The sequence below is a fragment of the Tursiops truncatus genome, chromosome 3, assembly GCF_011762595.2.
Source record: "Tursiops truncatus isolate mTurTru1 chromosome 3, mTurTru1.mat.Y, whole genome shotgun sequence".
NCBI classification, from domain to species: Eukaryota; Metazoa; Chordata; class Mammalia; order Artiodactyla; family Delphinidae; genus Tursiops; species Tursiops truncatus.
The window spans coordinates 30,685,436-30,709,837 of record NC_047036.1 but is presented as its reverse complement, the minus strand read 5'-3'; the positions used below and the strand labels follow the sequence as shown (position 1 = coordinate 30,709,837).

Below are 24,402 nucleotides of genomic sequence, written 5' to 3'. Positions count from 1 at the left end.
TAGCAGAAGGAAAGAAATCATAAAGATCAGAAATAAATGAAGGAAACGATAACAAAGATCAATAAAACTAAAAGCTGGTTCTTTGAGAAGATAAACAAAATTGATAAACCATTAGCCAGACTCATCAAGAAAAAAAGGGAGAAGACTCATATCAACAGAATTGGAAATAAAAAAGGAGAAGTAACAACTGACATGGCAGAAATACAAAGGATCACGAGAGATTACTACAAGCAACTCTATGCCAATAAAATGGACAACCTGGAAGAAATGGACAAATTCTTAGAAATGCACAACCAGCCAAGACTGAATCAGGAAGAAATAGAAAATATGAACAGACCAATCACAAGCACTGAAATTGAAACTGTGATTAAAAATCTTCCAACAAACAAAAGCCTAGGACCAGATGCCTCCACAGGCGAATTCTGTCAAACATTTAGAGAAGAGCTAATACCTATTCTTCTCAAACTCTTCCAAAATATAGCAGAGGGAGGAACACTCCCAAACTCATTCTACAAGGCCACCATCACCCTTATACCAAAACCAGACAAAGATGTCACAAAGAAAGAAAACGACAGGCCAATATCACTGATGAACATAGATGCAAAAATCCTCAACAAAATACTAGCAAACAGAATCCAACAGCACATTAAAAGGATCATACACCATGATCAAGTGGGATTTATTCCAGGAATGCAAGGATTCTTCAATATACAGAAAACAATCAATGTGATAAACCATATTAACAAATTGAAGGAGAAAAACCATATGATCATCTCAATAGATGCAGAGAAAGCTTTTGACAAAATTCAACACCAATTTATGATAAAAAACCTGCAGAAAGCAGGCATAGAGGGAACTTTCCTCAACATAATAAAGGCCATATATGACAAACCCACACCCAACATCGTCCTCAATGGTGAAAAACTGAAACCATTTCCACTAAGATCAGGAACAAGACAAGGTTGTCCACTCTCACCACTATTATTCAACATAGTTTTGGAAGTTTTAGCTACAGCAATCAGAGAAGAAAAAGAAATAAAAGGAATCCAAATTGGAAAAGAAGTAAAGCTGTCACTGTTTGCAGATGACATGATACTATACATAGAGAATCCTAAAGATGCTACCAGAAAACTACTAGAGCTAATCAATGAATTTCGTAAAGTAGCAGGATACAAAAGTAATGCAGAGAAATCTCTTGCATTCCTATATACTAATGATGAAAAATCTGCAAGTGAAATTAAGAAAACACTCCCATTTACCATTGCAACATAAAGAATAAAATAGCTAGGAATTAACCTGCCTAAGGAGACAAAAGACCTGTATGCAGAAAACTATAAGACACTGATGGAAGAAATTAAAGATGATACAAATAGATGGAGAGATATACCATGCTCTTAGACTGAAAGAATCAACATTGTGAAAACGACTCTACTACCCAAAGCAATCTACAGATTTAATGCAATCCCTATCAAATTACCACTGGCATTTTTCACAGAACTAGAACAAAAAATTCACAGTTTGTATGGAAACACAATAGACCCCGAATAGTCAAAGCAATCTTGAGAACGAAAAATGGAGCTGGAGGAATCTGGCTCCCTGACTTCAGACTCTACTACAAAGCTACAGTAATCAAGACAGTATGCTACTGGCACAAAAACAGAAATATAGATCAATGGAACAGGATAGAAAGCCCAGAGATAAACCCACGCACATATGGTAACCTTATCTTTGATAAAGAAGGCAAGAATACACAGTGGAGAAAAGATAGCCTCTTCAATAAGTGGTGCTGGGAAAACTGGACAGGTACATGTAAAAGTATGAAATTAGAACACTCTGTAACACTACACACAAAAATAAACTCAAAATAGATTAAAGACCTAAATGTAAGGCCAGACACTATCAAACTCTTAGAGAAGAACATAGGCAGAACACTCTATGACATAAATCACAGCAAGATCGTTTTTGACACACCTCCGAGAGAAATGGAAATAAAAACAAAAATAAACAAAATGGGACCTAATGAAACTTAAAAGCTTTTGCACAGCAAAGGAAACCATAAACAAGACCAAAAGACAACCCTCAGCATGGGAGAAAATATTTGCAAATGAAGCAACTGACAAAGGATTAATCTCTAAAATTTACAACCAGCTCATGCAGCTCAATATCAAAAAAAGCAAACAACCCAATCCAAAAATGGGCAGAAGACCTAAACAGACATTTCTCCAAAGAAGATATACAGATTGCCAACAAACACATGAAAGAATGCTCAACATCACTAATCATTAGAGAAATGCAAATCAAAACTACAATGAGATATCTTCTGACACTGGTCAGCATGGCCATCATCAAAAAATGTACAAACAATAAATGCTGGAGAGGGTGTGGAGAAAAGGGAACCCTCTTGCACTGTTGGTGGGAATGTAAATTGATACAGCCACTATGGAGAACAGTATGGAGGTTCCTTAAAACACTCAAAATAGATCTACCATACGACCCAGCAATCCCACTACTGGGCATATACCCTGAGAAAACCAGAATTCAAAAAGAGTCATGTACCAAAATGTTCATTGCAGCTCTATTTACAATAGCCCAGGGATGGAAACAACCTAAGTGCCCATCATCGGATGAATGGATAAAGAAGATGTGGCACATATATACAATGGAATATTACTCAGCCATAAAAAGAAACGAAATTGAGCTATTTGTAATGAGGTGGATAGACCTAGAGTCTGTCATACAGAGTGAAGTAAGTGAGAAAGAGCAGGACAAATACCATATGCTAACACATATATATGGAATTTAAGGAAAAAAATGTCATGAAGAACCTAGGGGTAAGACAGGAATAAAGACACAGACTTACTGGAGAACAGACTTGAGGATATGGGGAGGGGGAAGGGTGAGCTGTGACAAAACGAGAGAGAGGCATGGACATATATACACTAACAAACGTAAGGTAGATAGCTAGTGGGAAGCAGCTGCATGGCACAGGGATATCGGCTCGGTGCTTTGTGACCGCCTGGAGGGGTGGGATAGGGAGGGTGGAAGGGAGGGAGACGCAAGAGGGAAGAGATATGGGAACATATGTATATGTATAACTGATTCACTTTGTTACAAAGCAGAAACTAATACACCATTGTAAAGCAATTATACCCCAATAAAGATGTTAAAAAGAAAAAAGGGAGAATATTAAATCCAAAGCTAGCAGAAGGAGGGAAATGAGAATACAAATGAATAAAACAGAAAACAGAAAACCAGTAGAGAAACCAAAAGCTGGCTATTTGAGAAGATCAATAAAATTAATGAATTTCTAGCTGGAATGATTAAAAAACAGAAATTGGAGACAACATCAAACACCAGTATCTTGAATGAAAGAGAAATATCACTATAGAGCTTAATGACATTGATAGAATAATAAGGAAATTTTATGAATGAATTTATATAAATAAAGTTGATAATTTAGATCAAGTGGACAAATGTTCTTAAAAGACAAACTACCAAAGCTCACTCAATAAAAAATAAATAACTAGAATATTCCTATATGATTTTAAACTAAGTACATAGTTTAAAATTCTCCCACTAAGGATGACTTCACTGTTGAATTCTACCAAACATTTAAGAAAGAAATAATACCTTAAGAAAGAAACGGCTGCCTACTGAATGGGAAAAGATATTTGCAAAGATATATCTCATAAGGGGTTAATATCCAAAATATACAAAGAACTCATACAACTCAACATCAAAAATCAAACAACCTGACGGGAGGAGATATGGGGATATATGTATATGTATAACTTTGTTATAAAGCAGAAACTAACACACCATTGTAAAGCAATTATACTCCAATAAAGATGTTAAAAAAACAAATGGGCAGAGGCAGGACAAAGTTCCCCCAGACAAAGAGCAGTCCTCCCCACAACAGTGCTCTTGAGTAGCCCCATGTGGCCCCAGTAGAAAGCCTCTGATAACTTTGACAGATGAAGTTACAACAACAGCAGAGCCCAACGGGAAGAAGAAAGACTCCTCTTCTTTCCCAGCAAGGACTCCTCTTCTTTCCCGGCAAGGACTCAGCCAATGAAAAGACATGGACTCTGTTTACTACAGCCCTCCCAACTTCCTTTTGCCCTCTATAAAAGAGTTCTCCTTCCCGTGCCTCTAGGGACTTGCACATGGCTCCATGGTGGCAGACCTTGAATTGCAATTCTCTGCTGATCCCAAATAAACCCATTTTGCTGGAGAAATATCTGACAGTCTGTTTGTTTTGGGTCAACAAGAGGAAGGGAGTTAACAAGATCTGGGGACTCTGGAAGACTCAGAAAGGCAAATTATCCACTTGACACATTTGAATGGACACTAGTTGACACCTCTCAGGCTGACCAGATGCAGGACTATAAAGACCCCCCCCAAAAGAAGAATAAACTACAGGAGATTTAAAAAAAAAAAAAATGGGCAGAGGATCTGAATAGACATTTTTCCAAAGAAGTTTTATACAGATGGCCAATAAACACATGAAAAGATGCTCAAATCACTAATCATTAGGCAAATGCAAAATAAAGCCACAATGAGATACCACCTTACACCTGTCAGAATGGCTATTATCAAAAAGACAACAAATAACAAGTGTTGTCAAGGATGTGGAGAAAAAGGAACCCTGTGCACTGTTGGTGGGAATATAAATTGGTGCAGCCACTATGGAAAACAGTATGGAGATTCTTCAAAAAACTGAAAACAGAACTACCATATAATCCAGCAATTCCACTCCTTGGTATTTATCCAAAGAAAAACACTAATTTGAAAAGATATATGCACCCTTATGTTCACTGCAGCATGGATATTGATATGGAAGCAACCCAAGTGCCCATCAACAGATGAATGGATAAAGAAGATGTGGTGTGTACACACACACACACACACACACACACACACACACACACACATATACATACATACAATGGAACATTACTCAGCCATAAAATAGAAATGAAATCTTGCCATTTGCAACAAGATGAATGGACCTGGGGGTATTATGCCAAGTGAAATAAGTTAGACAGAGAAAGACAAATACTGTATGATTTCACTTACATGTCAAACTTAAAAAACAAAACAAGTGAACAAACATAACAAAACAGAAACAGAGTCATAGATACAGAGAACAAACAGGTGGTTGCCAGAGGAGAGGAAGTGGGGGTAGGAGAGAAATAGGTGAGGGAGAATAAGAGATATAAACTTCCTAAATTAGGAAGAGAAAGAAAAAACCCAGAAAAAAATCCAGAAAAAAAGAAAAAATGCTATCACATATCCACTATATGTGGAATCTAAAATATGTCACAAATGAACTTAACTACAAAACAGAAACAGACTCACAGACACAGAGAACAGACTTGTGGTTGCCAAGGGGTCAGGGGTGTGGGGGAGGGATGGATTGGGGGTTTGGGATTAGGAGATGCAAACTATTATATAGAGAATGGATAAACAGCAAGGTCCTACTGTACAGCACAGGGAACTATATTCAATATCCTGTGATAAACAATAATGGAAAAATATGAAAAAGAATATATATGTATATGTACAGCAGAATCATTTTGCTGTACAGCAGAAATTAACACATAAATCAACTATACTTCAATAAAATAAATTAAAAAAAATTTTTTAAGGATACAAACTTCCAATTGCAAAATAGATGAGTCAGAAGTATGAAATGTACAGTCTGGGAATACAGTCAATAATTACACAATATCTTTGTATGGTGACAGATGGTAACGAGACTTACCCTGGTGATCATTTTGAAATGTACAGAAATATTAAATCACTATGTTGTGTAACAGGAACTAACATAGTGTTGTAGCAAATTATACTTCAAAAATAAACAAACAAGCTCATAGAACTAGATCAGATTTGTGGTTACCAGAGGCGGCTGGTGTGTGTGTTGGGGGGAGGGCGCGAGGGGCAGTGTGTGGAGAAATTGGATGAAGGCAGCCAAGAGGTACAAACGTTCAGTTGTGAGATAAATAAGGACTAGGGATGCAACGTACAACATGATAAATATAATTCACATTGCTGTATGTTATGTATGAAAGTTGGTAAGAGAGTAAATCCTAAGACTTCTCATCACAAGGAAACAAGTGGTTTCGATTTCTTAAATTTTGTATCTGTATGAGATGACGGATGTTCACTAAACTTACTGTAGTAATCATTTCATGATGTATGTAAGTCAAATCATTATGCTGTACTCCTTAGACTTACTTATACAGTGTTCCATGTCAATTATATCCCAAAACTGGAAGAAAAAAATAAAAGTAAAAACATCTGGGGGACTTCCCTGGTGGCACAGTGGTTAAAAATACACCTGCCAATGCAGAGGACACAGGTTCGATCCCTGGTCCAGGAAGATCCCACATGCCACAGAGCAACTAAGCACGTGCGCCACAACTACTGAGCCTGTGCTCTAGAGCCTGCAAGCCACAACTACTGAGCCTGCGTGCTGCAAGTACTGAGGCCGTGTGCTGCAACTACGGAAGCCCGCGTGCCTAGAGCCCGTGCTCCACAACAAGAGAAGCCACCGCAACGAGAAGCCCACACACTGCAACGAAGAGTCACCCCTACTCGCTGCAAATAGAGAAAACCCACATGCAGCAACAAAAACCCAACACAGCCAAAAAAAAAAAAAAACATCTGAAGGAAGGAAGGGGGGGAGGGAAGGGGAGGAGAGGGGAGGGAAGGGGAGGAGAGGGCAGGGGAGGGGAGGAAGGAAACCAACTCTATATAAACCCTTCCAGAAAATAGAAGAGGGAACACTCCTCAATTCATTCTATATGACCAGCATTACCCTGATGCCAAAACCAAAGTCACTACAAGAAAACAAAACTATGGATCCATATCCCCAATGAATACAGACACAAAATTCCTTAACAAAATATCAGTGTATAAAACTAGCAGTGTATAAAAATGATACTATGGGGCTTCCCTGGTGGCACAGTGGTTGAGAGTCCGCCTGCCGATGCAGGGGACACGGGTTCGTGCCCCGGTCCAGGAAGATCCCACATGCCGCGGAGCAGCTGGGCCCGTGAGCCATGGCCGCTGAGCCTGTGCATCTGGAGCCTGTGCTCTGCAACGGGAGAGGCCACAGCAGTGAGAGGCCTGCGTACCACAAAAAATAAATAAATAAATAAAAATGGTACTATGACATGATTAAGTGTTATTTAAACCAGGAATACAAAGGAGGATTGAAAGGACTGAAAATTAAATATAATACACCATATCAACAGACTTAAAAAGATATCTGATCATCTCGATGCAAAATAAGCATTTGAAAAAAAATTCAACACCCACTCGTGATTAAAAAAACAAAACAAAACAAACTCTCAGCATTCTAGGACTAGGATTGAACTTCCTCAACCTGACAGAGGACAGCTATGAAAAATTTACAGGTAATATACTTAATGGGGATAGGCTGAACGCTTTCCTCTTACGTTTGAGAACAAGGCAATGATCTCAAACCCTCACCCTTTCTTTATACTAGAGCTGCCCACCAGTGCAATAAGGCAAATAAAAAATATTAAAGGATTACAGACTGGAAACAAGAAATAAAACTGTCATTATTAAGAGATCACATGATCATCTATATAGATAATCCCAAGAATCTGCAAAAATGTTAGTAGAACTAATAAGTGAGTTCAGCGTGTCACAGGATACAAGGTAAATAATCATAAATCAATTCTATTTCTATTGACTAGCAACAAACAACTGGATGTTGAAATTATGAAAATAATACCATTTATAACAGCATGAATAAATACTGAATCTGTCAAGATATGTGTAGTATCTGTACACTAAAAACCATAAAATATTTCTGAGAGAAACAAAAGAAGATCAACACAAATGAGAAGATATACTGTATTCATGGAGTCAATACTGTTAAGATTTCAATTCTGCCCAAATTAATCTTTAAATTCAATGCAATCTCAATCAAAATTCCAGCAGAGTCTCCTTGGGGGTTAGAAACTGATTAAGCTAACTCTAAAACTTACAAGGAAATGCAAACAACTTGGAACAGCCTAAAACAATTTTGGAAAAAACAGAAACTCATTCTACCCAGACTCCCAGATAACCTTCTAACTCCCACATTATAACACCAATCACATAAGTTGTAATTAGACATACTGACATCTATTTCTTCTATGAAAAGAGCTCCATTAGAGCAAGGGCTCTGTCTGGTTTTTGTTTTATTTTTTTAAATCTCTGTATGCACAAAGAGGTTCTACCAAATCTCTTGAACCCAATAGGAACATAAAACATACTAGGTTCTCAATAATTGCTTTGAATGAATGAAAGAAAGTCACTGCCTATTTAAGCTAGAAATCAATTATATTGAGATATAACCAACATACAATGAAATGTAACTGACTTTTAAATGTATAGGTTTAAAGTAGCCAGCATTTGCTGTCAAATATTTATGATTTTTTCCAAATGAAGGTTTTTGTTTTTTTTTTTTTAAATAACTTTTGCATGTCTTCTCACTAAGCTTTGCTTGGGAACTTAATCAGCTGTTTAACATTACGAAACCCTAGTTTTCAGAGCTGTCAAACCCAGTGCCTAATATAAGAATGCATTCACTAAATTTTAGGAACTACTAACTAGCAAAATGTAAGCTCAAATAAGAGTTTGGGAACAGAACACAGGAACAACTTTGCAACTTCAGGACATAAAGCAACCTAGTGGAAGATCCAGGAGACTTAACTTCAGTGTTACAAAACACTGTGACAACTAGAAGCCATCGGCAGTGTGACAGATACTGCTAGCAGCATACTCCAACATCCATTCTCTTTTCTTCTCTAAGTCTGTATTTCCCAGCCTCTTGCAGATACATGTGATGAAATGTGGCAACTATGCTTTGACCAACGTGGTGTAAATGGAAGGGTATTAAAGAACTCAGGGAAAGTCTCTAAAAGAAGGGTGCAGACCCTTCTTCACCCCTTCTTGTTTACTCCTTCCTCTGCCAGCAATTTGGATATGTTTCTGGACTCAAGCAGCATCTCAGAGCAACAAAATAGAAGGCCCTGGTCCTTGATGACACTAAAGCCACCAAACCAATGCTGGAGTGCCTATGGATAGAATTCTTTTACTGATGGATGGATAGACAGGTAGGTAAAGTTTACTGGGGTATAACATACTTCCAATGAAATTCATCCTTTTAAATGTGCAGTTCTGTGAGTTTTGACAAATGCATAATTCTACCACTCCAAAAACTTACCTTGTGTTGTTTCTTTATAGAAAACCCCTCACATCCCCAGCTTCAAAGTTGTTAACTATTGACCTGTTTTGTATCCCTATAGTTAAGCTTTTTCCAATATTATATAATAGGAATCACATGGTATGTAGCCTTTTGAGCCTTGCTTCTTTAATTTAGCATAATGTATCTAAGTTGTTGTGTATATCAGCAGTCCATTCCTTTTTGTTGCTGAATAACATTCCACTATACGGATATACCACATTTTGTTTTCCATTCACCAAATGCAGGATAGCAGGTTGTTTCCAGTTTGAGGTGATTACAAATAAAGCCACTACAAATATTCATGTACAGTTTTGTGGGGTTTTTTTTTTCTTGGTAAAAATAAGTTGTCATTTCTCTTGGCTAAATACTTAGAAATGGAATTGATGGCCATATGAGAAGTATGTGCTTAACTTTACAAGAAATTGCTAACCTGTTTTCCAAAGTGGTTGTTCCATTTTGCATTTCCACCAGCAATGTATAAGAGTCCCAATTACTCCATATCATTGTCAGCACTTGGTTGTATCAGCTGTTTTTTAAGCCATTCTAATAGGTGCATATTGTTAGTGTGATTTTAATTTACATTTCCAAAATGACTAATGATATTGAAGATCTTTCCATATACTATTTGCCTACCATTTCTCTTCTTTGGTGAAGTGTCTCTTCAAATCTTTTGCCTGTTTTCAATATTTAGTTGTTTATTTTCTACTACTATTTTTTGAGAGTTCTTTAGATATTATCGGTACAAGTTCTGTATCAGATACGTGTTTGGCAAATATTTTCCAAGTCTGTAGCTTGCGTTTTCATTTTTTTTAAACAGTCTTGCAAATAGCAGATGTTTTAAATTTTGATAAAGCCCTATTTATCAAATTTTTTTATATTGTATCTAAAAAATCTTTGCCTAACCCAAGGTCATAGAAATTCTCCTATGTTTTCGTCTAGAAATATTATAGTTTTTTTTTTTTTTTTTTTTTTGGTGTACACGGGCCTCTCACGGCTGTGGCCTCTCCCGCTATGGAGCACAGGCTCCGGACGCGCAGGCTCAGCGGCCATGGCTCACGGGCCCAGCCGCTCCGCGGCAATGTGGGATCTTCCCAGACTGGGGCACGAACCTGCGTCCCCTGCATCGGCAGGCGGACTCTCAACCACTGCACCACCAGGGAAGCCCTAGAAATATTATAGTTTTAAGCTTTCCAATTAGGTCTATGATCTATTTGAATTAGGTTTTATATGTGGTATGAATTAGGTTTCATATATTTTTTTTATCATATGGATATCCAATTATTCCAATACTATTTGTACCTGAGCATTATAAAACCTTACTCCCAAATGAATGTTTTCTGTATTGTTTACTTGTCTCTGTTCAGTATGTTTTCCATAGTTAATATGCACAAAAAGTTGAGAAATACCTAGTGTGCCTTTTCTTTCTATCCTCAGCTCTGTAACACTGGAGATAAATTATGATAGTTTCTCTTTTTTTACAACTGAACATCTGCAAAAGTCAGATGATACTTTAGAACTACGATATGAAAGGCCCCACACAAGTACTATAAAGTATCATTATCATTATCTGGTTTGTTTAAAGTTCATCTGTAAAACTGGGATAATAATACCAACAATGAGGGGTTGTGAGGATTAAATGAGATTAGGGATGTAAACATGTCTAGGACAGTACTTGGAATACAGGAGGTACTCAATAAATACTAGTTTCTTTCTGCTCTTCCTCTTAGACCATAAATAAAACATTAAAGGTAATAAACCCAACAACTAAGTATGTTCCATTATTTCAGTGGTATATTAACAGGTTGAGCTAGTTATCAATATAACAGAAAGAAAAAGCAGCTAGCCTAGCGTATAGATGTATGAAATATAAATTTACACAGCATCTAATGGTGACTAATAACATTATGGTTTTATGGCTCTGATTCTCTGAATCTACACCTGAAAAAATGGATGCTGAAATGCTAGGCCATTAGGTATCTGTCAAAACATTTTATGCTGAAGACCACATATTTTGAAACTTGGAGTGAGATCTGGTCTTGTAAAACTAAAACTGTGTTTCATAAAAAAGACTTAAAAGTAGAAGAAGGATCTGCCTGAGCCTTTCGGGACACAAAATGAAAAGACCCAAAAGACAAGAAAAAGACACAGGTGGGGTCATTACATTGCCCCAGGCACAAATACTTTCTATCTTAAAATTTTGAATTCTTTCCAGATACAAGTTCTAAACTTTCTGGCATCTGCTGCATAAATGCATCACAGCATTTGGCAGAAGTCAAGGGAAGCATTAATTTTGCATGGAAATCACTTAAGAGATCTTGGTTTAATTTTTCTCGAAAGACTACACAAGCAACTTGAGTGATACAAGAGTCTGAAACATGCTGGCTCTCTTCGCAGAACAAATCCAACAAGAAAAACCTTCTTTTCAAAAATGCCCAAATATTAAAGGTATTATCCCACAGAAATGGAGAAAATATCTTTTCTATATAAACCCACAACAATCTTTATAAACATATGTAAGCCACAGTATGCACACAAAGTAATTGCACCAAAAATATAGTTGCATTTAGGTGAAATGTATTTTGTGTTAATGTTCTATACTTATAATTATTAAAATAAGACCTTGTGAAATCTAGACTTAGAGTAAGGAATAAATGCTACAATAAATAACCAGTTATACCCTTACATTTATGGCCAATTGATTTTCAATAAATATGCCAAAACAATTTCATGGAAAAAGAATGGTCTTTTCAAAAAATGATGCTAAGACAGCTAGATATCCATATGCAAAAAAGATGACTGTGGACCTTTACTTCACATCATAGAAAAATCAGCTCAAAATGGATCATAGACGTAAATGTAAACCTCTTAAAACATGACATTGGATTAGGGCATGATTTCTTAGATGGACACCAAAAGCACAAATGATAAAAGGAAAAAAAAGATAACATGGACATCATCAAAATTAAAAATTTACATGCTTCGAAAGATACTATGAAGAAAGTTTAAAAACAAGCCATAGACTTGGAGAAAATATTTCTAAATCATATATCTGATAAGAGACTGGTATTGAGAATACTTAAATAATTTTTACAATTCAATAAAAAGATAAGTGACCCATTTTTTAATGGGTAAAGCACTAAAGAATATATACAAATGCCCAATAAGCACATAAAAAGAAGCCTGACATCATTTGTTATTAAGAAAATGCAAACCAAAATCACAGTGAGATACCATTTCATACCCAATAATCAAAAGACACATAGTAATAAGTGTTGGTGAGGAAGTAAAGAAACGGGAACCCTTATACTTTACTGGTAGGAAGGTAAGATGGTGGAGCCAGTTTGGAAAACAGTTTGGCAGTTTTGTAAAATATTAAACAGAAATTTACCACATAACTCAGCAATTCCACTCCTAGGTATCCACCCAGGAGAACTGAAAACATATCCCATGCAACAACTTTAACATGAATCTTCATAGAAGCATTATTTATAATAGCCAAAAACTGGAAACAACTCCAATGTCCATCGACTGATGAATGGATAAACAAAATGTAAAATTGTCGTACAATGGAAAACAACTTGTTTGGCAATAAAAAAGAAAAAGGAGTGATATGTACTATAGTATATGAATTTTTGAGGCTGCCATAACAATAACTACAAACTGGGTAGCTTAAAACAACAGAAATATATCCATTCACAGTTCTGGAGGCCAGAAGTCTACTCCCTCTGGAAGCTCTAGAGGAAAATTCCCCCTTGCCTCTTCCAGCTTCTGGTGCCTGTCAGCACTGATTGGCTTCACTGGTTTATAACCACAACAGTCCCATCTCTGCCTCTATCTTTACATGGCCACCCCCTCTGTATGTCTTCTCCTTGTTTTGTCTCTCATAAGGATTCTTGTCACTGGATTTAGGGACCACCTGAATATTCCAGGATGATTTCATCTCAAAATGCTTAATAACTACATCTGCAAAGATCCCTTTTCCAAGTACGATAACATTCAAAAGTTCCAGGAATTTGAAATAGAAATATATTTGTGAGCTACCTACCACTCAAACCACTACCCACTGTAATATGGACAAACCTCAAAACACATTATGCTAAGTGAAAGAAGCTAGACACAAAAGATCATATATCGTATAATCCTATTTATCTGAAATGTCCATAAAAAGCAAGTATATAGACAGAAAGCAGATCAGCAGGTTGCCTAGGTCTGGAGGTTATAATGCAGAATGACTAAACATGGATTCTTCTTAGGGTGATGGACATATTATAAATTAGATTGTGTGGTGATTACCCAACTCTATAAATATACTAAAAATCATTTAATTGCCCCATCCTCTTCTAGTTTCACCTGCTGAATGTCTCATTAAATTTCTAGAAAAACCACCAACAATTAAACATTTCTGAGAATCACTTTCAGAAATCTCAATGAGGAAGTCGATCAAATGAAATTAGAAGATTCTCAATTAAAAATATATACCAAAATATTTATTAGCCAAAAATTATGCCCTGTTCTTATAAACCAAATAACCCTGAAGCTCTTTACAAAGCATTTTTAAAATCTTTTATTTCATTAAATCAAACAACAAGAGAGATCAGGGTCTAGTACATAAAATAAGAAGCAAAGGATCCTGGAGTGGTGGTGGCGGGATGAATTGGGAGATTTTGACTGACAAATATACACCAATAAGTATAAAATAGATAACTACTAAGAACCTACTGTATAAAAAATATAATAAAATAAAATTCAGAGAGACCTTCAAGATGGGAGAGGAGTAAGATGTGGAGATCACCTTCCTCCCCACAAATACATCAGAAATACATCTACACGTGAAACAACTCCTACAGAACACCTACTGAACACTGACAGAAGACCTCAGACTTCCCAAAAGGCAAGAAACTCCCCATGTACCTGGGTAGGGCAAAAGAAAAAAGAACAAACAGAGAAAAAAGAATAGGGACAGGACCTGCAGCAGTGGGAGGAAGCTGTGAAGGAGGAAAGGTTTCCACACACTAGGAAGCCCCTTCACTGGCAGAGACGTGGGTGGCGGGGGCGGGGAAGCTTTGGAGCCGCGGAGGAGAGCACAGCAACAGGGATGTAGAGGGCAAAGCGGGGAGATTCCTACACAGAGGATCGGTGCCGACCAGCACTCACCAGCCTGAGAGGCTTCTCTTGCTCACCCGCCGGGACGGGAGGGGGTGGGAGCTGAGGCTGGGGCTTTGGAGGTCAGATCCCAGGGAGAGGACTGGGGTTGGCTGCGTGAACACAGCCTGAAGGGGGCTAGTGCGCCACAGCTAGCCAGGAGGGGGCCCCGGAAAAAATGTGGACCTGCCTAAGAGGCAACGGACCATTGTTTCAGGGTGCGCGAGGAGAGGGGATTCAGAGTACTGCCTAAACAAGCTCCAGAGACGGGCGCGAGCCACGGCTGTCAGCACGTACAGCAGACATGCGCTAAGGCTGCTGCTGCAGCCAACAAGAAGCCTGTGTGCAAGCACAGGTCACTCTCCACACCTCCCCTCCCAGGAGCCTGTGCAACCCGCCATTGCCAGGGTCCCGTGATCCAGGGACAACTTCCCCAGGAGAACAAACAGCACACCTCAGGCTGTTGCAATGTCATGCTGGACTCTGCGACTACAGGCTCGCCCTGCATTGCGTACCCCTCCCTCCCCCCGGCCTGAGTGAACGAGAGCCCCCTAATCAGCTGCTACTTTAACCCCGTCCTGTCTGGGTGGGAACAAACACCCTCAGGAGACCTACACGCAGAGGCGGGGCCAAATCCAAAGCTGAACACCAGGAGCTGTGTGAACAAAGCAGAGAAAGGGAAATTTCTCCCAGCAGCTTCAGGAGCAGTGGATTAAATCTCCGCAATCAATATGATGTACCCTGCATCTGTGGAACACCTGAATGGAAAACGAATCATCCCAAATTGAGGCGGTGGACTTTGGGAGCAAATGTAGACTTGGGGTTTGCTTTCTGCATCTAATTTGTTTTTGGTTTTATGTTTATCCTAGTTTAGTATTTAAAGTTTATTATCATTGGTAGATTTGTTTATTGATTTGGTTGCTCTCTTCCTGCTTTTTTATTTATATATAGATATATACGTTTTTTCCTTTTTCTTTTTTTGTGAGTATGGTTCTTTGTGTGACTTTGTCTGTATAGCTTTGTTTTACCATTGTCCTAGGGTTCTGTCTGTCCATTTTCTTTGTTTGTTTGTTTGTTTAGTATAGTTTTTACTGCTTGTTATCATTGATGGATTTGTTTTTTGGTTAGGTTACGCTCTTCTTTCTTTCTGTTAGCTTTTTACATTTTTTTTAATTTTTAATAATCACTTATTATTTTTTAATTTAATAACATTATTTTATTTTATGTTTCTTTCTTTCTTTCTTTTTTGTCAGCCTTCTCTGCTGAGCTGTGTGGCTGACAGGGTCTTGGTGCTCTGGCCGGCCTCAGGCCTGTGCCTCTGAGGTGGGAGAGCCGAGTTCAGGACATTGGTCCACCAGAGACCTCCCAGCTCCACGTAATATCAAACGGCAAAAGCTCTTCCAGAGATCTCCATCTCAATGCTAACACTCAGCTCCACTCAATGACCAGCAAACAACAGTGTGGACACCCTATGCCAAACAACAAGCAAGACAGGAACACAACCCCACCCATTAGCAGAGAAGCTGCCTAAAATCATAATAAGGTCACAGACACCGCAAAACACACCACTGGACGTGGTCATGCCCACCAGAAAGACAAGATCCAGCCTCATCCAGAAAACAGGTACTAGTCCCCTCCACCAGGAAGCCTACACAAACCACTGAAACAACCTTACCCACTGGGGGCAGACACCAAAAACAATGGGAACTACGAACCTGCAGCCTGCAAAAAGGAAACCTCAAACACAGTAAGTTAAGAAAAATGAGAAGACAGAGAAACACACAGCAGATGAAGGAGCAAGGTAAAAACCCACCAGACCAAACAAATGAAGAGGATATAGGCAGTCTACCTGAAAAAGAATTCAGAGTAATGATAGTAAAGATGATCCAAAATCTTGGAAATAGAATGGAGAAAATACAAGAAACGTTTCACAAGGACCTAGAAGAAATAAAGACCAAACAAACAATGATGAACAACACAATAAATGCAATTAAAAATTCTCTACAAGGAATCAATAGCAGAATAACTGAGGCAGAAAAACAGATAAGTGACCTGGAGGATAATATAGTGGAAATAACTACTTCAGAGAAGAATAAAGATAAAAGAATGAAAAGAATTGAGGACAGATTTAGAGACCTCTGGGACAACATTAAATGTGCCAACATTCAAATTACAGGGGTTCCAGAAGAAGAAGAGAAAAAGAAATGGACTGACAAAATATTTGAAGAGATTATAGTCTAAACCTTCCCTAATATGGGAAAGGAAATAGTCAATCAACTCCAGGAAGCGCACAGAGTCCCATACAGGATAAATCCAAGAAGAAACATCTCAAGACATATATTAATCAAACTATCAAAAATTAAATACAGGGCTTCCCTGGTGGCGCAGTGGTTGGGAGTCTGCCTGCCGATGCGGAGGGCGCCGGTTCATGCCCCGGTCTGGGAGGATCCCACATGCCGCGGAGCGGCTGGGCCTGTGACCCATGGCCGCTGAGCCTGCGTGTCTGGAGTCTGTGCTCTGCAATGGGAGAGGCCTGTGTACTGCAAAAAAAAAAAAAAAAAAAAAAAAAAAAAAAAAAATTAAATACAGGGCTTCCCTGGTGGCGCAGTGGTTGAGAGTCTGCCTGCCGATGCAGGGGACACGGGTTCGTGCCCCAGTCCGGGAAGATCCCACATGCCGCGGAGCGGCTGGGCCCATGAACCATGGCCGCTGAGCCTGCGTGTCCAGAGCCTGTGCTCTGCAACGGGAGAGGCCACAACAGTGAGAGTCCCGCGTACCACACACACACAAAAATATTAAAAACAAAGAAAAGATATTAAAAGCAGCAAGGGAAAAGCAACAAATAACATATAACGGAAACCCATAAGGTTAGCAGCTGATCTTTCAGCAGAAACTCTGCAAGCTGGAAGGGAGTGGCAGGACATATTTAAAGTGATGAAAGGGAAAAACCTTCAACCAAGATTACTCTACCCAGCAAGGATCTTGTTCAGATTCAACGGAGAAATTAAAACTTTTATAAACAAGCAAGAGCTAAGAGAATTCAGCACCACCAAACCAGCTTTACAACAAATGCTGAAGGAACTTCTCTAGGCAGGAAACACAAGAGAAAGAAAAGAGCTATAATGACAAACACAAAACAATTAAGAACATGGGAATAGGAACATACATATCGATAATTACCTTAAATGTAAATGGATTAAATGCTCCAACCAAAAGACACAGACTGGCTGAATAGATACAAAAACAAGACCTGTATATATGCTGTCTACAAGACATCCACGTCAGACCATGGGACACATACAGACTGAAAGTCAGGGGATGGAAAACGATATTCCATGCAAATGGTAATCAAAAGAAAGCTGGAGTAGCAATTCTCATATAAGACAAAATAGACTTTAAAGACTATTACAAGAGACAAAGAAGAACACTGCATAACAATCAAGGGATCAATCCAAGAAGATATAACAATTGTAAAAATTTATGCACCCAACATAGGAGCACCTCAATACATAAAGCAAATGCTAACAGCCATAAAAGGGGAAATCGACAGTAACACAATCATAGTGGGGACTTTAAGACCCCACTTTCACCAAGAGGCATATCATCCAAAATGGAAATAAATAAGGAAGCACAAGCCTTAAATGATATGTTAAACAAGATGGACTTTATTGATATTTATAGGACATTACATCCAAAAACAACAGAATACACATTCTTCTCAAGTGCTCACGGAACATTCTCCAGGATAGATCATATCTTGGGTCACAAATCAAGTCTTGGTAAATTTAAGGAAATGGATATCGTATCAGGTATCTTTTCCAACCAAACGCAATGAGACTAGATATCAATTACAGGAAAAAAATCTGTAAAAAATACAAACACATGGAGGCTGAACAATACACTACTTAATAACCAAGAGATCACTGAAGAAATCAAAGAGGAAATCAAAAAATACCTAAAAACAAATGACAATGAAAACATGAAGACCCAAAACTTTTGGGATGCAGCAAAAGCAGATCTAAGAGGGAAGTTTATAGCAATACAGTCCTACGTTAAGAAACAAAAACATCTCAAATAAACAGTTTAACCTTACACCTAAAGCAATTAGAGAAAGAAGAAAAAAAAAACCCCAAAGTTAGCAGAAGGAAAGAAATCATAAAGATCCAATCAGAAATAAATGTAAAAGAAATGAAGGAAACGATAGCAAAGATCAATAAAACTAAAAACTGGTTCTTTAAGATAAACAAAATGGATAAACCATTAGCCAGACACATCAAGAAAAAAAGGTAGAAGACTCAAATCTATAGAATTAGAAATGAAAAAGAAGTAACAACTGACACTGCAGAAATACAAAGGATCATGAGCGATTACTACAAGCAACTACATGCCAATAAAATGGACAACCTGGAAGAAGTGGACAAATACTTAGAAAAGCACAACCTTCCAAGACTGATCCAGGAAGAAATAGAAAATATAAACAGACCAATCACAAGCACTGAAATTGAGACTGTGATTAAAAATCTTCCAACAAACAAAAGTCCAGGACCAGATGGCTTCACAGGCTAATTCTATCAAACATTTACAGAAGAGCTAACATCTATCTTTCTTAATCTCTTCCAAGATATAGCAGAGGGAGGAACACTCCCAAACTGATTCAACGAGGCCACCATCAAAACCAGACAAATATGTCACAGAAAAACCTAAATATAGAACTACCATATGACCCAACAATCCCACTTCTGGACCATAATTCAAAAAGAGAAAACCATAACTCAGAAAGAGTCACAGACCACAATGTTCATCGCAGCTATATTTACAGTAGTCAGGACATGGAAGCAACCTAAGTGTCCATCAACAGATGAATGGATAAGAAGTTGTGGCACATATACACAATGGAATATTACTGAGGCATAAAAAGTAACAAAACTGTGTTATTTGTAGTGAGGTGGATGGACCCAGAGTCTGTCATACAGAGTGAAGTAAGTCAGAAAGAGAAAATCAAATACCATATGGTAACATACATATATGGAATCTTTAAAAAAAAATTGTTCTGAGGAAACTAGCGGCAGGACAGGAATAAAGATGCAGACATAGAGAATGGACTTGAGGACACGGGGAGGGGGAAGGGTAAGCTGGGACAAAGTGAGAGAGTGACATGGACATATATACACTAACAAATGTAAAATAGATAGCTAATGGGAAGCAGCCGCATAGCACAGAGCGATCAGCTGGGTGCTTTGTGATCACCTAGAGGGGTGGGATAGGCAGGGCTGGAGGGAGAAGGAGAAGATATGGGGATATATGTATATGTATAGCTGATTCACTTTGTTATAAAGCAGAAACTAACAGACAATTGTAAAGCAATTACACTCCAATAAAGATGTTGGGGAAAAAAAAAAAAAAGAAGCAAAGGATCCTGAATTACACAGAGTTCTAGTCCAAGTGACCTGCTGGATCACTGTAGCTGAAGTGATACTCAACAGCTTCCTACCAACATTAAATTAAAACCCTATAGATACCAAATAACAACTGCTTAAAGGTTTGTATACGAATTGGAAAATATAGATGTATAATTATATATAATGTATATTGAGAAATTCATATCTTCTTCTGAATAAGTAATATTAAACATAACAAGAGAGAAGGAGAAAAAGGAAAAGGAGAACGGAAAACTATCAATACATATTCAGATGTAGATTCAAATATGTTAAAGCAGTAGATTCCTTTTTTTCCCTCTAAGACCTTTTATTTTAACCTATCATGAAGCTCATGAGAAAAGTAGTGTAGTGTTTTAAGGGAACACTCACAGGTAGATGCTGAGAATTGCTCTGCTCAGACTTACGACAAAAATGCTTCACAGGTATTTCAAAAGAATATATGAAGACTTTCATACGTCTTCTAATATGCTAAATAAAAATCTTCCAAATAGACACCCATTTCAACTCCTTTTATTCTCCTAATACCTAGCATCATTTTGTACATATTATAGGCTTTCAATAAAATTAAAATCCTGTACCAGATGTACCTAATTAATACATATTTATATAATAAAATAATACATATTTATAATATATATTGTCATTATCTATCTATTTATCTTTCAGTACTATTCTACTCTCAAGTTCTCCTGAAATGTTCTTGAACATAACTTGCTCCAGTTAACTTCTGTTGAGTCGTGAGCACTGTTCTAGCTCTGAAGAAACAAGGATTGACTAGGATGGGGCCTTAACCTTCATGAAAATCACAGCTTGGCTAGTAGAAATAATGTACAAGCAGTAAGTCACAGGGCCATAATTTAACAAATATATATTAATACTTTCTATAGGCTAGATACCTGGGAATACAAAGGTGCCTGTTCTTCAGAACATATCATCTAATGGAGGAGAAAAACTAGGGAAAAGACGTTCTCACGTCATGAGGCAGCATCCAGATAAAGGAAAGAGGTAGCTCATTTGAAAAGATCTGGAAAGAGTTCCTCAGAGGTGTGTTTTTTGGGAAGAGTTGAGATTCTACAAGTGAAATTCATAGTTTGGGGAGAGGGCTGAGTCCTAGAAACTGGTATAGAAGATGCAAAGATAAGGGGGCTTGCAAAAGCACAGCTTATTCTAGGAACAAGTAGTTTGCTTTAACAAGAGGATGAGGTGCTCATAGGGCGTAAGTAGAAGATGAGATTGTCAACAATCATCAGCAATTACTAGACTGTAAAGGGTATCCTATAAGCTGTACTGGGATTATAGGCTTTACACTCCAGGAGACTATGGAGCCACTAAACAGAGGAATGACTTAAGTTATATAATCAGACCTGTGTTTCAGAAAACCACTTGCACTGGTAATGGAGAAGACTGTTTGGAGCCAAGTCTGCAGGTTGCATAGCCCAGGTGAGAGATGATCTAGGCCTGGGCTAAGGCAATGAGGTAGGGAGGGTGTAAAAGAAAAATAACTTTGAGGAGGGAAAGGGACGTGGTGTCATTCATTCAGTGAAACAGAGTTGTGGAAGGGGTGATGTAAGACGAAAGATAATAATAGTAAAGGAGGTAAGAACAAAAAGTTCAAACATCTGTGTGGCAATCAGGTGGAGAATCTTGTGGTGCAGGGCAGGTGAAAGGAATACAATTAGGAGTCATTAGGATGCAGACAGGCATACACCTGTGGGAACTGCAGAAGGCAGACCTCTGTGCAACAGACACCTAAGGAAGAGGCAGCAAAAAGGGAAAGCACTGAGACAGGAGACAAGAAAGAGGTACGGGAAGCAGAAGGGGACAGTGTTAGGAAAGACAAAGGAGGAAGTTTAATAAAAGGAAGGTATGATCAAGAATGTCAATTCCAAAGAGATATTAAGTAAAATAACGACTAGAAGGTCTTCATTGGATTTAACAGATAAAGGTCATAGATGAGGCCTGCAAGAGCAATTTTAGTAGAATGATGGGGCAGAAGTCACAATGCTATGGAGTTAGGAGTGGGAAGTGATAAGGTAGAGATAGCAGGCAGAGAGTGCTCCTGCATAAAATGTTATTTAAATACAGATAGGAATCCAGGGGTGGGGAGGGATAAATTAGGAGCATGGGATTAACAAACTACTATACATAAAATAGATAAGCAACAAGGATTTACTATACAGCACAGGGAACTATACTGAATATCTTGTAATAACCTATAATGGAAAATAATCTGAAAAAATACACACACATAAATATAAATATAACCGAAGCACTTCACTGTATATGTGCAACTAACACAATACTATAAATCAACTATGCTTCAATTAAAAAATAATAAAATTGAAAAATTAAAAAATACAGCTAGGAATCGGGAAAACTTGACTACGATGAAAAGGAACAGAACTGAGGAAGCGGGGCTGAGGACAGGATGTAACATTTGATTTGGCTCCTAAATGGGGAGAAGGGGCTGTGGGGTAGATTTTGAAGGAGGAAGTTTACGGCAGGAGGAATACCACGGAGAAAAGACCTCGAAAGGAATGGTCAGTATAGTCTGATATGGTTACAGTGTGTGTGTGTTGGAGAGTGTGTTGCACGCATGTCTGGATGAGGATGGAAACAGGCTAGGACTGGACTGGGAAAGACCCTGCAAACCCAGTTAAGGAGTGTGCACAGTATACTGTAAGCTTTGGGAAGCAACAGAGATTCAGGAAGGGGTTTGGGATCATGAAGGGCAGGCCTGAACTCCTCTCCTAGGCAAGCAGCGTACCCCGAGGTCTGCCTGGACTGCTCCAGCAACAGGGTCTGAGCCATGGCTGCAGAGTGTGGAGCCAAGGACTGAAGACAGTGTTCCCGACAAAGGTCCTGGACAAAGGAAAATGCAGCTGTTATGAACATAAGTGGAAAAATTTGAGAAGACAAGAAAATGAAATTAAACTACTAAAGATACAGTGCTTCTAACAGCATGTATTTCTGACCAACTGGAAATGAACACAAAGAGGTCACTGATGAAAACCAACTCTTCTGGAGAGGAAACAGAAGAATTCTGTCATTCTCCCACCTCTACTTCTATGTACTTGATTGGGGGAAATTCACAATAAATCCACCTGGAGCATAAAACAAGTCACTCAGTGCTAGTCACTAATAATTACTCTCAGAGTACGCATCAAAACAAGAAATCATATGTGGATTTGGCCTTAAAATGTGGAGAAATATGTAGGTGCCTATAATTACAAATGACTGTTTATGTTAAGAAGTAATTACTACCTCCGGACAAGAGCAATACACAGCACAGTGGGCGGGGGTGGAGAACAGGCAGATATGGAGGAAGAGGAAAGAGAATATGGTGGCCAGCACAGGATAAAGTGGGTATGACAAATCTTACAGAAATCTGCCTCCACCCACCATCTACTCCAATGCTGCCAGGGCTCGACAGTATTTCTGGACCAACTTCTCCCTGGATATCAGCAGGTGCAGGCAGGCTTTCCAAATAGCCACTGCAGTATAGAGCCACTATTCTTCATGATTACAGCCATTACACATTTTTTTATAATGCCTCTGAAATACAATACATATATGAAATTTTCACTCAACTAACCAAGTTTTAAAGCAGCAGCCTTTAAAAACTAAAAACTAGAACTACCATACGACCCAGCAATCCCACTACTGGGCATAGACCCTGAGAAAACTCAAAAAGAGTCATGTACCACAATGTTCACTGCAGCTCTATTTACAACAGCCAGGACATGGAAGAAACCTAAGTGTCCAGCAACAGATGAATGGATAAAGAAGATGTGGTACATATATACAGTGGAATATTACTCCGCCATAAAAAGAAACGAAATTGAGTTATTTGTAGTGAGGTGGGTGGACCTAGAGTCTGTCATACTGAGTGAAGTAAGTCAGAAAGAGAAAAACAAATACCGTATGCTAACACATATATATGGAATCTAAGAAAAAAAAAGGTCATAAGAACCTAGGGGTAAGACGGGAATAAAGACGCAGACCTACTAGAGCATGGACTTGAGGATACAGGGAGGGGGAAGGGTAAGCTGTGACAAAGTGAGAGAGTAGCATGGACATATATACACAACCAAATATAAAATAGATAGCTAGTGGGAAGCAGCCGCATAGCACAGGGAGATCAGCTCGGTGGTTTGTGACCACCTAGAGGGGTGGGATAGGGAGGGTGGGAGGGAGGGAGACGCACGAGGGAAGAGATATGGGGACATATGTATATGTATAACTGATTCACTTAGTTATAAAGCAGAAACTAACACACCATTGTAAAGCAATTATACTCCAATAAAGATGCTAAAAAAAAAAAAAGCAGCAGCCTCCACATCTGCAAAACAGATTCTAAAGTTAACATTTTATGTGCCAAAGAGTGAGTCAGTGCAAATTTGAAAATGAGATAAATATTCTTCTTTTGAAAGGGAATGGATGGTTTTTCCTGACTGAAAAGTTAAACAATACTTAATCAAGTTGTAGAGTTAAGTAGTGAAGTCAATGTTATTTTAGAAGTTTATGCTAAAAATAGTGAACCTTCTCAATATC

General features: G+C 38.4%; 1 protein-coding gene and 1 long non-coding RNA gene across 5 annotated transcripts in view; both read right to left on the bottom strand.

Annotated features, from left to right (window-relative positions):
- WDR70 (WD repeat domain 70) overlaps nt 1–24,402 on the bottom strand; it is a 310,180-nt gene that overhangs the window by 116,800 nt on the left and 168,978 nt on the right. The gene's annotated exons all lie outside the window — the stretch shown is intronic.
- On the bottom strand, nt 18,053–23,836 carry LOC141278267 (uncharacterized). Its single transcript, XR_012330654.1, has 2 exons — nt 22,616–23,836; nt 18,053–18,273 (listed from the first exon to the last, which is right to left on the bottom strand). It is a non-coding gene; the product is annotated as an uncharacterized lncRNA (long non-coding RNA).